The sequence below is a fragment of the Pinus tabuliformis genome, chromosome 7 (assembly GCF_031772625.1).
Source record: "Pinus tabuliformis cultivar Carrire ecotype Pingquan chromosome 7, CPIR1, whole genome shotgun sequence".
NCBI classification, from domain to species: Eukaryota; Viridiplantae; Streptophyta; class Pinopsida; order Pinales; family Pinaceae; genus Pinus; species Pinus tabuliformis.
This window is the reverse complement of record NC_142293.1, coordinates 1,118,870,178-1,118,886,117: the sequence shown is the minus strand read 5'-3', so window position 1 is coordinate 1,118,886,117 and position 15,940 is coordinate 1,118,870,178.

The window sequence follows — 15,940 nt, the reverse complement described above, 5'->3', positions numbered from 1 at the left end:
CTCTTAGTCCTGATTCTAAGGACTATGAGAGCAGCGGTGATGAAGCGCGGGATGATGATTTTCAAAAGATTGGAGTATCACAATGTCCTCTTAGTCTTGATTCTAAGGACTATGAGAGCAGCGGTGATGAAGCGCGGGATGATGATTTTCAAAACATTGGAGTATCACAATGTCCTCTTAGTCCTGATTCTAAGGACTATGAGAGTAGCAGTGATGAAGCGCGGGATGATGATTTTCAAAACATTGGAGTATCACAATGTCCTCTTAGTCCTGATTCTAAGGACTATGAGAGCAGCGGTGATGAAGCGCGGGATGATGATTTTCAAAACATTGGAGTATCACAATGTCCTCTTAGTCCTGATTCTAAGGACTATGAGAGCAGCAGTGATGAGAGCAGCAGTGATGATGATCATAGTGTGGATAACATTCCTCTTAATGATGATGAAAATCCTTATAAAAATGATGATCCAATGATGGAGATGTTGCCAAGAAATATTGTATCGAGGAGTAGGAGCAGACCTTTTCGTATCAATGCAAGCTATTCTAGTTATACAAGGGGTAGAGCAGAATATCTGACGAGAAGAAGTTCTATCAGCGCTCTCATTTCAAGTGAATGTTGCCAAAAAAATTGCTTGAAACGTATGGATTTCACATTTGCATTAGAAAGCAGGAAGAGATATTTGTCAATGAATAAAAGCATGCAAAACTCATATTTAGTTGGCTGCATGCAATCTACATTGTCAGGTTATTACTATCATATTAGGAATTTTTTATTGTGTAGAAAAGCTTTCAAAATGTTTCATTCAATTGGGAATTTTCGTCTCTCGAGAATTCAAGAAAATTTGGAAAAGGATCCCACATTTTATTCAGAAGTACGTTATAAAAGACAGTTTGGGCCATTATCAAATACTGCAATGTCATGGATGAAAGATTTCTTTTCAAAGCATGGAGAGTGTATGCCAAATAGAGAGACAATACATATTCTAGATAATTTTTCAAGACGAGAAATCTACAACTTATACAAAGAATATGCATAAAGTGCTGAGGGACAGGGCCACTTTATTACATATCAATATTTTGTGAAGATATGGAAGAAAGAATTCAATAATGTTCGTATTCCTAAGAAGACAAGGATGGGGATTTGCAGTACATGTGCTTCTCTTAAATAAAAAAGGGACAAATGTGAAGGCTCAGAAAGAGGTAAGTGTTCATAACTTTTACTTTTAAAATTGTATAGTCATCAACTAACATATTTCTTAATGAATTTCTTTTATGTTGTGTAGATTTAATTGTCAAAGAACTTCAGGAGCATCGCGAACAACAAACAAATGAAAGGAAGAAGTTGTACAAGCATCGAAAGAAGTGTTATGATAATCCAAATAAATATTTGGGTTTGATAATTGATGGTATGGACCAGAAGAAAACACTTTTACCACATTTTGTTCGCACACCCAAAAATCTACAAGAGGAAAATTTTATTCAGTTTCACTTGGTCGGTTGTATGGTCTTCAATGGAAAAATGTTGCCAAGGGTGTACTTTACAGCTCCAAATATTCATAATGATGCAAATCTGACCATAACCATAATTCATGATGTGATTTCTCATTGGTCTGGTAATCTTCCTGAAGTTTTGTATCTACAATTGGACAACACTTGCCGTGAAAACAAAAATCAGGTTGTTTTTGGGTATCTAAACATGCTTGTTGAATTGAGAATTTTTCAAAAGGTAAAGGTTGGTTTCCTTCTTGTTGGGCACACTCATGACCATATTGATCATATGTTCAGTCGTTTTTCAGTCACATTGAGGAGGAAGGAAGTTGGGAGCTTGCCATCACTAATTGAATGTATTAAGAAATCATACATGTCAGAGCCTGCTTTTGAAGTGTTGGAAGAAACTGTTGACATGCGAAGGTTTATTCTGGGATCATATGGTGAGGGGAAATGCATTGAACAACTTAATGACATTAGCTTCCAACATCAATTTCGTATCAAAAAAATTTGATGGGAAAACACTAATATGGGGCAAGAAGTATTCAACTACTACAGAGTGGGCACCATCATCAAGATTGCAATTTTTGAAGTTCATTCCAGATCATCCAATATTTGCATCAAAAATATTGTTATTACAATCAGTTGGTGAAGTTCAGAATGCACGTAGACAGAACAGGGCTATAAATTATTCTGATTGCCTGGAAGAAATTAAAAAATGTATTAGATATACATATGAGTACTTTGACATTGCTGATTCAGTTTGGTGGGAGTCGTTTTTCAATAATCAAAGTGATCTCATTTCGACAACAATAAATGAAGATATACCTTTGAAAAATCCATTTATTTGGCCACAAAATGTGTCGAATGAACATGAGGAAGTAAACATTGTTGAACAACAACAATCTCAAGGTATTATTAATTCTTCACAGGCAGAGGAAAGAGAGATGTATATAGGTTCCAGAAGATCTCGTGCACAACGTGAAGCCATGGAAGACCTTTATAGGGGTTCAGTACAGGATATTAAGGAGGGTTGCATGATTGCAGTGCTAGAAGATGGAGATCCCAATGGCTATCCATTTTGGGTTGCTAAAGTTATAAAGGTCTTTACAGAAAATGAGGATGTTACAGGTGTTGAAGTACATTGGTATGCCACAAATACACACCCATTCAATGGTGTGTATAAGCCAGAGATGGTAGTTGACAAAAAAAATGGTGGAAAAAGAAAAAGAAAGGGTACAAATATAAATCACCACCGCACAGACATATTACAATTGAAGGATGTTGACATACTTGTTTATGACTTCAATTTAACAAAGAGAGGAACTCTTCGCTTCAAGACGACAGAGATTCTGAAAAGGTTGTTACCAGAAGGAACAGTGTTGACATGGGACTCTGCTGAAATCAGTCGTAGATCTAGAAGACTTTTGAAACCTGGAATCTTGGGCATGCATGTGGACTCAGATGGGGCACTAGTTGATGATAGAGAAGAATATGGAACATCTTCGTCAGCATCCAGTCACTCATCTGAAGATGTGAATTTTGATGGTGTGCAAGAAAATATGAGTGATTTTGAATAATTGTTTAAGACAGTTTATATAACTTATGTATGCATCGTATCTTCAAATAAAATTAATGTTTCCCACATTTTGTTAAACGAGAAGTTATGAAGCATTTTTATGTTGTTGGATTATGTCTTAAGTATGATAAATTTTATTGTTTAAATATCTACAATGCAATATCAAATTAGAGATATAATGTCTGTTTTAATCAGTGTACAAATAAAGACTTTTGAATTCATTCAGTGATATAATTTGCTCATAATGTCATGTTTTTTTAGTTTTGTGGTTGAAAACATGTTAAATTTATACTTAGGAAAGAAAAATGATATTCTACCAGAAACATTAATGTGTTTTTCCTTAAAATTTAACTTTGTTTGAGACAAAAAAATTGTTTTATTAGCATTGTTTAAAAAGTATGAAAATTGACCCTAAAAAAATAAATCATTATTCCAGTATCAACACTTTCGTTCTGAAGCTATATTTTGCAGGAAAATTTCGTAGAAAATTTCGTAGTCACTACCATTTTTAAAACAACCGCAAAATTGACACATAAAAAAAAACATCATTCCAGTATACACACTTTTCGTTTTGAGCACTGTTTTTGTGGTTTTTTTTGGGTTTTTGGGCCAGAGTTCCCGTTTTGAGTTTATAGTTCCCATTTCAAAGTTTACATTGTTATTGGTGGATACCTCACCTCTGTGTCAGCTTTCATTATTGGTTGGTTTAGAGGGTTTCTGTCGTGTGCTAGCCACATCTTGTGTACGCTGGGAATGTGCTTTGGTCGGGCTACTACATATTTTTTGTCTGATTCCTTCCACATTATTGGCCTACAGGTTACACTTGCACTAGATTGATGAAGGATGCCTCAATGTCTTCCTTCTAGCGAATCTTTCCCTATCGACTACGACTCATTGCTCTGGGGCAAAGATCTAGAGTCCATTTGGCAGTACCTTGGGGTTTGTAGTCATTAGTGGCAGATCCTTCACTATCGACAGTGGGAAACCATCATTGTCTCCTGATTGATAGATTCTTATAGGTGTTCGACTCCATCTCATCTATTCACACTTGTTAGATTGTACTGGGTACCTTGATGCTCATTATCATTATCGGTGAGTAGTCTCACGTTTGTTAACGGTATACATCAATAACCAGTAATCAAACGATTTCTCACATGGTCGACTTCAGATCATTTATTCCCATGGTGTAGAAATGTACCACGGCGGTCAATGAAGACCTCAGGCTGCATCAGCATTCATTGGTTGACGTGACAATTTCTCCTGTTGCTACTAGTTGATACCACTCCACCTTATATGTTGCAGTCATTCATGGCAACATTCTATATGCTAGCACTTGAGTTTGCAGTGTAGTACCATCTTACTCCATCATGTTCATTTGGTAATTTTGGGATCAGTATTTGATATCAGTGATTAGTTTCATCCTTCAGCATCATTGACATTCTTATATGTGATATTCAAACATGTACTTATTCAATCATGATCAGATGATCCATTACGTATTTTCCAGTCTTCTATACTTGTATACTTAGTGGATATACTTGTACTTGATATGCGAACATACTTTACTTTCTCTGAGCATGGGTATGCCCACCTCAGACAATGTTTCTTTCTGATCTCCTTTTGTGGCTTGGCAGGCAGAACTCTGGTGAAGTCCTTCTCAGTTTCTGACAGGTTTCCTTTCCATGCACTTACTTAATACATTTCGGCCATCATGTACCCTTTCTGACCTCATATATTAGGGGGCATCTATTATAGCTCCAAATCTCACTCTTGATGTTTGTGATGTTACACTCATGGCCTAGGGCAACCCCTCCTTCCAGGCCTGGTCCAAATACTTAAAAAACAATGTTTTACTCCCTATGCGCGACATTTCCCTGAGATAAACATGTGTGTACGTGGGTCTGTGTATACCCAACCCACGTATATGTCTTAAAACACTTAAAAAAATTAAATCTCATTAATTTCAGGAAGAGATCACGAGTTTTACCTGTTGATTACCTATTAGTGCCCATGGCCCAACTGTTCCCAACAAATTCCCAACTAAAAAACTACTTTGGGAGAAGTATAAAAAGGCTTCAATGAGAAGGCCTAAGGGAGGAGAGAATAGAGAGAAAAATCACTTTGCTGAGATTATACCTGATCAAATCTGAAGATCCTTGTGCTTCCAACACTTCCCCCATTACAAGAAACCCTTGTTTCCTTGAGTTGTGATGTCTTTTCAGTAGTTGAGATATCCTTGTGTGAGTCATGGAAGGAACTTTTTGAAGACTTGGGATTGGACGAATCTGGAGGATGGTTCCACTTGGAGCCTGCAAGAGGAAGATTCAGGTGATATCATTCCTTGCTTTACTTTAGTTATCTGCAATAAATAAACATTTGTCTTGTTCCCGAAATCAATCTTCTTCATCCTTATTAGGTTGTTATTATGGTTTGCATATGAATAGTTGTTTCAATTGTATAACTAACTACCTTTCAATATGTTATGAAGTTGATTTCTATATGATGCGGTCCATATACTGCTATTATTCTTTGACCTTATTTTTTTGCAGGTTTAAGGATCGAAAGGAACTTCAAGAGGGTTTGGACCCTGGCTAGATCTACCCGAACGAAGAACCCCCAGGTGCACCTCTATTCGCGTAGTTTGCTTATATTAGTATCATGGCTGTGTGGAATGATTGTTTTTCATTTTAGATAACCCTTGCTCTACTAAGGTATTGACCCAAAACCCTAGGGGACTTTGTCCCTCAACAGAGAGCCACAGAGTCACAGAGCCAGATGGCCAGTCAAAAAGACAAGGAGCAGAAGAAGCCATAGAGCCGCAGAGGAGTGATTACATGCAGAGAAACGGCTGGGGAAGCTGCAGAGCTGGAAGAGGCCTCAGAAAATCCAAAGAGCACGATTGCTGAGGCAGTGGAGAGAGTTTTGAGAGTCACTTGGAGGTCGAGTGAACTAGAGAGCTCAATTGATAGCAACAGAGATTGCTGAAGGCTGCTGGAAGGTTGCAAAGGGGCGCTTGGAGGTCAAGCGATCCATTGATGCACGCAGATGCTGAGAGAGAGCTCAGAGAAGCCAGAGCTGAGAGCCAAGAGCCAGAGCCAGAGCCAGAGCCAGAGCCAGAGTCATGAGCTAGAGCTAGAGCCAGAGCCGAGAGCCAGAGCCGAGAACCAGAGCCAGAGCCAGAGCCAGAAAGTCGGAGATATTCAGAGCCAGGGATAAGATGGAATTCTAAGCCCATTGTTTCTGTGTAATACAATGGAGTTGAGTGTGGAGCTTGTAAAAAGATTTCAGCCATAATCCCAGAGAGCCTAGTCGAGTTGACTAGAGCTCAAGGAGACGTAGCCCAAGAGTTTTGGGTGAACTCCATATTAAGCTTGTTGTCTTATGGTTTGTTTACTTGCTGCATCTTACCCCTTTGTGTATGATGTATTTTTTCTGCACTATCTCACTGTTACATGTTGCATATTAGTTTAAGTAAATAAACTAAAGGCATTCGGTCAGTTAAGAACAAACACAAGCATACACCTATATTCAAGCATATTTAATTCTGCAATTGGTTAATCATAATATCTTGGGAACATTTAAGATTTGGAAGTGGGAGAGGTTCTTGTAAGCTAGACAAGAAGCCTTAGTGCCACATTTTTAGATCAGTATGGATGCCTTCAGACTTCTCCACAATTTCCCCAACATCTGGTCATCATTGAAAATCTGTAGGAATAACTTGAACCATTCCTCAATAGGTCTGCCAACAATGGAGTTTGGAAGTTCCGGGGTCTTTTCTTTGCGAGACTTTGTCTGCCCTTCTGGTAGTCCTGAACCTTTATTCAAATTTTCAAACAAATTCGTTTCCTCCTTGTAACACTGTTTCTGCTACTCATGGTTATATGACCACTTTGGAGAGGCTAATCAGATGATTGTGGGTTGGTTTAGAGTGCTTTGATCAGTGCCAGTATTTTTGTTACCATGTGTAACTATGTTAATTTTGGATAGCGGGGCTACCTCTGTGATCCTTAGTTCTGCGTTGTTCAAATTTTCTCTCCTTTCTCTATTCCACTCCTCCCATCTTGTGATTAGCTTCGGACAATCCTTTGTCGCATGGTCATTGACCCTACACAGAGAGCACCAGGCCTCCTTAGTAGAGGACAATCTCACATAACATATACCTCCTAGTCATAGTTGTAACAATGAATAGGGCCCCTACCTCCTGCCTTTCCACCCCTCAATCCTCCTCCTCGCCCCCCCTCGAGTAGTCTCATTGAACTGGAAGGTTGAGCAGTCTAACCTATTCTCTAGAGCATCTAGTGCTCTACAATGATCAATATAGTGAGTTGCGGAAGTGTAAAACTCACAATAATTGTTATTTGGGACATTAGAATACTTTTGCAAAATCGGGCACAGGTAAGGAGGATGTCCATACCCCCTATAGACTTCATAGTACTTTGGTTAGCTGTGGCCAGTATACACCCCTTGCAATCCTACCACCGTGACTCTCGTTGTGGGTGGAGGCCCAAGTGGTCCTCCTGGCATCGATGTGGTACTTGTGCCTCGCATCCTCACGTACTCTGTGGCAAGATGACCTTCCACTAGGAAGTTGGTGCACCACACATTTGGTCTCGTCGGGCGGGCTGGTTGTAGATCTTTCAGCTTCTCTGTTAGACTTGAAATTTAGTGTTCAGGACCCAAGATAGAGGGATCATGTGAAATCCCCCCCCCCCCCTTCCACCGGTATTCATGCGGATACCATGTCATATGCTCTATTCAGTTTTCTTTCTCTAGAGAATCCTATAACGTCTCGATCTTCTGTTGCGTAAATGGCGTCCAGGTGAGGGGTAATAGTGCTTTGATGAGCCAGTCCCTCTGGTGATTCAGGTCTTTAGTATAATTGATCTTACCAATTGCATCCTTAAATATTTGCATTAGTTCCTAGGTGGTCTCTCCCCCCCGCTGCTTTATCTGCCACAACACCGACAACCCTTGCTGATCTGTTTGGGGAAGTTTGAATTCTTGTACAAACTCTCTTTTAACCTAGTCCATAGTCAGGTTCTGGTGTAGCTCTGACCATTTTATGAACCACCTCAAAGCCCTTTCCCTAAGAGTGGTCTGGAACTCTATTAGCTTCACATTTTCAGGAATCTAACGAGATGTCTATATAGCCTCACAAAGGAAGTAGTGTTGCTCTACGTCTTTGTTCCCTCTACCAGATAATTTCAAATATCTACTGAATGACCCCTCCATTATGGACTGCTTTTGAGCTAAAAACACAAAACCTTGTGATCCTGATTGTACAGATCCTTTAAAATAGAACTACTACTTCTATTTCCACCGCTATTAGTACCAGCCTTATAGTTAACATGTACACTATGCACTCCTATTGTCTTAAGCAATTTAAAAGGAAATTTGTCAAGGTTGTTGTAGAGTACTAGGGGAAGTTTGGGGGAGATTCTACCTGAGTCTCCGGGGGTTGGATCCTTGATTCTTCCAGACGCATCATCTTCCATGAACACTCTCTGCATAACAAAGTACACATCATTCTCTAAGCCTTCCTCTGAGCCAACAAAACCAGTTCCATTCAACCCCTCCTCCATGATCAGTGAGGGAGGGCTCCTATCGCCTTTTGAGCTCCCAACAATTCTAGCCATCTCTATCCATTTCGCCAAGTTCTCTTCCATCTTTCTATCCTTTTCTGGGCCCCTCAAAACCATTCCTACTTGGTGTAGTTCCTCTGGTTTCCTTTTAATTTCCTCCATGGCCCTTTCCTGCCATTTCACCACTATCCGTACTCTCCTTTGCACTCTCAGTTCCCTGGCCTTCCATGAATCCTTTCCGTCCATCCTCCTAATAAATTCATGGTCCCTCGCTTGGTATCATCCCTCCCTTCAGATCATTCCTCCATCCTAGGTGTTTACGCTGCCATGCTTGGACTTTGGAACACAATCAAGGCCTCTTCCACCAATAAGACTTTAATCTAGAGGGTTATTTATTTTGAATGAATGACCTAATGAATGACCCATATTGACTACAAAATTACAATATTTTATAGGGGAAATTTTCATCTATTTTTGCTTTGAAGGCAATATCCTTGAACCCTCACTGGGGGGGCTCATAAAATTCGTCGTCACCCCCCCCGAACCCCTTGAAAACGATTAAATGGGTAGTGTTTTCAGCCTGTTAATAACAGGGATCCAACACTACTAAAACAAAAAACCTTTGAATAATCAGGAAGATAATCAGGCTCCACACCCAACAATCTCCCACATAGAAATTGATTATATAAACTCCATCGTTGCTTCACTTGCTAGAAAATGACTCCAATTGGACCTAGATGTTTCTCATCTTCACCATCATACTTAAAGACCAAGTGAAACTAAGCAGAATCTCAGTTTCTCCTTGGCTACAACTTTTGTTAACATATCTGTAGGATTCTGGATAGTGTGTATCATTTCTGGATTCAACTGTTCATCTTCCAACACTGACTATATGAAATGGTACTTGAGTTGTATATGTTTAGTCTTGGAATGGAATTTTGAGTTCTTTACAAGATGAATGACATTATGGTTGTAATTATATAACTTTCCCATCTCCTACTTCTTTCCCAATTCATCCCTAAACCTTTGTAACCAAATCATTTCTTTATTCTCTCTGTAGCAACAACATACTCTACTTCCGTTGTTGAAAGTGCAACAATGTTTTGCAATTTTGAAACCCAACTGATAGTTTTTCCACGTATAGTAAACATATACCATGTGGTGCTCCTCTTGTTATCTCTATCACCTTTCATATTTTCATCAACATATCCCTGTAGAGATATGTTTGTTCTACCAAAGAATAATGCTTGATTTGTGGTACCTCTCAAATACCTGAGAATCCACTTTACCACCATCCAATGCTCTTTTCATGGATTTTTCATATACTCACTTACAACTCCCACTGCATGTGCAATATCAGGCCTTGTGTAGACCATTGCATACATTAAGCTTCCAACTATTAATGCATATGAAAATTTACACATATAATTAATCTCTTCCTTAGTCTTAGGACACATCTCCTTACTCAGTTTGAAATGGATAACCAAAGGTGTATTAACTCGTTTTGCATTCTACATATTAAATCTTTCCAACACCTTTACTATGTAGTCACTTTGAGACAATGTTAATTTGTGAATTTTCCTGTCTCTAGTTATTCTCATACCAAGGATTTGTTTTACAACACCCAAATCCTTCATTTAAAATGAATTTTCCTATTTGCCTTTGAGCACATTTATTTCCTACATGTTAGACCCTGCAACAAGCATGTCATCTACATACAATAACAATATAATATAGTTTCCATTATTTTTATTTTTAAGATAAACATAATGGTCAGAGTGACATCTAGTATAATCTTGTTCAGACATAAATCTATCAAAATTTAGATACCACTACCTTGGAGCCTATTTTAATCTATACAATCTCTTATTCAATTTTCACACTAACTTCTCCTTCCCTTTGACCTCATACCCTTGTGGCTGTTGCATATATATTTCTTCCTCCAAATCCCCATGGAGAAAGGTTGTCTTTACATCTAACTTCTCAAGATGCAAATCTTCTACTGCCACTAGACTTAAAATAGTTCTGATTGAAGTCATTTTAACAATAGGAGAAAAAATTTCATCAAAGTCTATACCTTTCTTTTGTACAAACCCCTTCACCACAAGTCTAGCCTTATACCTACGTTTACCTTCATATTATTCCTTCAACTTGTAAACCCATTTATTCTGCAATTTTTTTTTTATCCTGTAGGCAACTTGACTAAGTCCCATGTTTGGTTATACATCAAGGAGTCCATCTATTCTTTCATGGCTTGCTCCTACTTCTTTCTGATTTCTACCTACATTGCTTCTTCATATCTTTCTGATTCACGAGGATCAGTCAATAATACATAATATAATGAAGGAGAGTATCGTTTAGGGGGTACACTTATCCTGGTAGATCTTCTAGGACCACTTTCAGGTGTTTGAGGTGTCTTTTGCTATTGTGGTTGTTGTTGTTGTTGTGGATGCTTATCATTATGATTTTCAGGCAGTTTTACTTTTTCTGTGATCTCATCAAGCATTGTGTATTTTTTTCTTGTTTATTTCCCTACATTTGATCCTAATACAAGACCTTTTCCTTGAATATGACATCTTTGTTCCTAATGATTTTGTGGTTTTGATAATCATATAAGTGATAACCAAAATCATTTACACCATATCCAATAAAGGTATATTTCTTTGATTTTTCCTCAAGATTTGTTCTATTTTCTTTATTAATGTGGACAAAGGCTTAGCAACTGAAAGTATTTAAAAATGAGTAGTTTACCTTTTTCCATGTCCATGCCTCCTCTCGAATACCATTATCCAAGGAAATTGAAGGCCCTATGTTTATTATATAAACAACAATTTCTACAGCATCTACCCAAAATTGTAAGGGCAATCATGCATTCAATCTCATGCACCTTGCATGCTCCATCATTGTCATGTTCGTGCTTTTTGACACATCATTTTATTGTGGTATTCATGGAACTATCTTCTCTCTACGAATTCCATGCTCTGAACAACAGTTATCAAACTCTTTGTTGCAGTATTCACCTTCGTTGTTTGATTTGGGATACTTAAACTTATTTCCTGTCTCATTCTCAGCCAAAGTTTTCCATTTCTTGAAAGTATCAAATACATCATATTTATTTTGAATATAATAAATCAGGTTTTTCCAAGTTTCGTCATCAATAAAAGTAACATAATAGTTAGATCCACCAAGAGATGATACCTGAGCTAGTCCCCATACATATGTATTCATAAGATTTATTTTTTCTCTCTTATTTTCCTTCCCAACTTTGATAAATCCGACTCTCTTATGTTTTCTGTAAACATAATTCTCACAAAAATCCAAATCAACATGCTTCAAACCTGGCAAAAAATTTCTTGAGTGAAGAATTTGCATCCCTTTCTCACTCAGGTTACCGAGCTTGTGATTCCACAACGTCGTATCTGCTCTTTTGGAGGTTAAAGTATTAATATATTTGAGATACTATTGTATAAATACAATGTACCAACCTTTTCTCCTTTTTCTATTACCAGGGCTCGTTTAGTGACCTTCCAGGTTTTGTCTGTAAAATTAGTTACACAACCTTCATCTCCCAACTACCCTGTTGAAATTATAATTTTATTTAGATTTGGAACATGACTTACCTCCTTCAATAGCCATTTTTTTCCATTCTATTGCTTTATTAAAATCTTACCCATTCCAACGATTTTACAGGTTTATCATCAGCCAAACGAACCTATCCAAAATCTCCTTAAACATAGTCATGAAAATGTTTCCTATCAGGTGTGGCATGAAATGAGGCCCTTGAATCTACTACCCAGGCATCAATAATATTCTCTAATGAAATATTCAAAACATCTTGCAACACATCACCTGTCACATTCAATTCATGATTGTTCTCTTATTGTCCATGTCCTTCTTTTACTTTTCGAGATTTGCAATCTTTCTTTAGGTGTCCTTTCTTCCTGCATTTCCAGCACATTATCCTTGATATGGATTTGGATCTACCTTTTCTTGACTTACTACGATTTCTTGGGCTCCTTCCTCTTTCCATTTTTCTTCCCCTATTCTTTGCATTCAAAGCATTACCTGATGTCTCACCTAAGATTTTCCATCGCATTTCCTCGCTAAGGACAACACAAACAACATCATCAAACTTTAAAGTATTATACCAAGAGATAAATTTATTTATAGCCATAACTAAGCCATTCCAACTTTCTGGCAATGAGCACAGAAACAACATAACCCTAAGTTCATCATCAAAATTTACCCCTACAACACATAATTGGCTGGTAACCATGTTAAATTCATTTAAATTATCAGCGAGAAATCCACCTTTTGACATCTTCATATTAATTAGATGCTTCATAAAAAATATCTTATTTGAGGTTGAGGGATTTTCATATGGTTTTTCCAATTCCTTCATTAAACCTTTTGTTGGCATTTCCCTTGAAATGTTGAATGCCACCGACGCTTCCAAACACAACCATATTGTTCATAGTGTCTTTTTGTCAAGAATTGCCCATTCTCCATCTATCATACTCGTCGGCTTATTTGTTTTTCCACTAAATGGTAGGTACATATATTTATGATAATATAATCTTCCATCTTCTTCTTCCAAAATTGGTAATTTTGGTCGTTAAATTTCTCAACCCTAAACCTACCATCTTCTACCGTTGCTCCCACTCAAACTAGGAACCCTTCTCTCCTGTGAGTTTATTAGCAAAATAAAAGTCTGACTCTAATACCCGTTGTTAGAAAATTATATATTATAGAGCAATGGAACACATAAAATATTGTGGAAGCATAAATACATAAAAAAAATAAAACAAGAGAGAACAATGTAAACTTTGAAACGAGAACTGATACTGTTACCCGTTTTGTAGAGGTGGCAAAAAAATGACCCGATTTTCAAAAGTGGTGATGCAGAATACACATGTTTTTTTTAGAACATGGTTTTTGGAACTTTATTTTTTTCATGTGCATTAAGTTTTAGAATGGTAGTGAATGGTAGTGATTTTCATCCTGATTTTAAAAAGTGAGTATTCTGCATCACACCCTTTTTTTAAAAGACCTATTTTTTGACTTTAAATTTTCTAGTGTGTGAAATGTAAAAAATTATTTTCTAAATTTGATAGTTTTTGAAGTGGTCATTTTATTCATATTTTCTTGTTCTCTATCTTAATTTTTTTTTTTTTAGTGGGGTTTTTATTGTTTTGCGTTTTTAAATTAGAAAGTCGATAGTTTGAATTTTAGATAATCTACATATCTATACATCCTTAATTAATTTTTCAATCAACATGAAATAATTGTTTCTAAAAAACAACATTTTTTAACAATGGACATAAAAAGAACCATTTTTAACATAAATATAACAAAAAAACTAAACGTTTTGATAATTTTTTGCTAGAATTAACATGTCAAAATCACAATTTTTATACAAAAATATTAACTAAAAATGGTCAAATAATAGTTTTTTTTATGAATTTCATGTCAAAAAAATAATAATAACAACTTTTTTTTTCAAAAAATAATAATTAACTAAAAAATCAATGCGAAAATCACAGTTGTGCTCTCCCCCGCCCACCCCTCCACCGCCACCGCCCCCGCCCACCCCTCCACCGCCACCGCCCCCGCCCACCCCTCCACCGCCACCGCCCCCTCCCCGCCCACCCCGCCCACCCATCCCCCGCCACCGCCACCGCCACTGCCCCCCGCCCACCCTGCCCACCACCACCCCGCCCACCCGCCCACCCCTCCACCCACACCGCCCCCTCCCCGCCCACCGCCACCGCCCCCTGCCCGCCCACCTCGCCCACCCATCCCCCGCCACTGCCCCCTCCCCGACCCCCTCGCCCACCCCGCCCCGCCCACCCCGCCCACCACCGCCCCCTCCCGGCCCCCTGCCCACCCCTCCACCGCCACCGCCCCCTCCCCGGCCACCCCTCCCCCGCCCCCTCCGCGGCAGCGGCACCCCCGGGCCGCCTCGCCCCGCCCGACCGGCGGCGGGTCGATTCCGGGAATCGACCCGCCGCCGGTCGGGCGGGGCGGGGTGGCCCGGGGGTGGCGCTGCGCGGATCTAGAACACATCTACCCAAATCTTCAAGTAATTTCGAATCAAACAATGAATACTTTATTCTCCCACCTTCACATGCAATTGTTTTATTTCTAGACGCACGTTAGGAGGGACAATGTTGAAAATGGATCCACCTTTTTTAAGAGTTGATCTAGTCTATATACTCGTCGCACTTCATTTTATCCCATTCTCTTCTCTTAAACTTCTCTTTTCATTCCTTTTTTTCTAGTTTGTTTCCTCCTATTTGAATTCTCTCATGCATCCCCCTAGCAACTTCCCCTGAATCCTTCTTCTTATTCCAAGAATGGAGGTGAGACACCTCTTTAGTCTTCCTAGTCAGAATTTGCCTCCAAAATTTCTTAGGAGCTAGCTTAGAGAGGTGTAAGAGATTCCCTTGTCTTTGACGAATGTATTGCCTCTTTTTCCTTTTAGTTAGGGCTTTATATATTTTTATCTTGTCCATTTTAAGAGATTCATCAACAGCTTCCTTAATTGCTCTCCTCGCACTTTTACACTCTTTGTCATACCATGGATTGGTTTTGCTATTTCTTTTATTATTTGATATAGGAAAAATAATTTGCAAAATTTGATAACTAATTCTCTAAATCCCTTTCCAAGACTAACACTTGAAAAATCAATTAGGTAACAAACATGCTATTAGATAGAACTATTTGTTTCTTTATTTCACCAAACCAAATTGAAAAAATAATTTTATAAATTAAAAATCAATAATACAATCTTAGAAGCAGTTTAAACCTATTATTATAATCATGATGTGAAATACAATTATTATAAACATTTTTTCAATATAATAACTTAAAGTAGGCGTTAACACCAATACTAGAAACATTTGTGCAGGGATTTTAACATGTGGGACAATATATAAAGTTGAAGGGTTATTCGCGTATCTAATTCATGACGAAATTTATCGTTTATTTGCAGTTAAAAGTTAAAGCGACAAAGTTGGAGATATATTATATTTGATATGACAAGTCCGAATTAAAACATGGTAAGGATTTTTTCAATTGGCAAATAGCTTTTCGATCTTCCAGTCTTATTCTTCAGTTTTAAGTGGGATTTTGCCCTTTTTTAATGTCGTAGACTATAAATATGATTAAAAATTTAATTAGTCGATATTCTAGAGAATTTTTGATGCAAAATATGCAAATGGGAGGGAAAGTTTCATCCATCCTATCTTTTTGTTCTCCTCTAAATATCTCCAACTCATCAAATACGTCT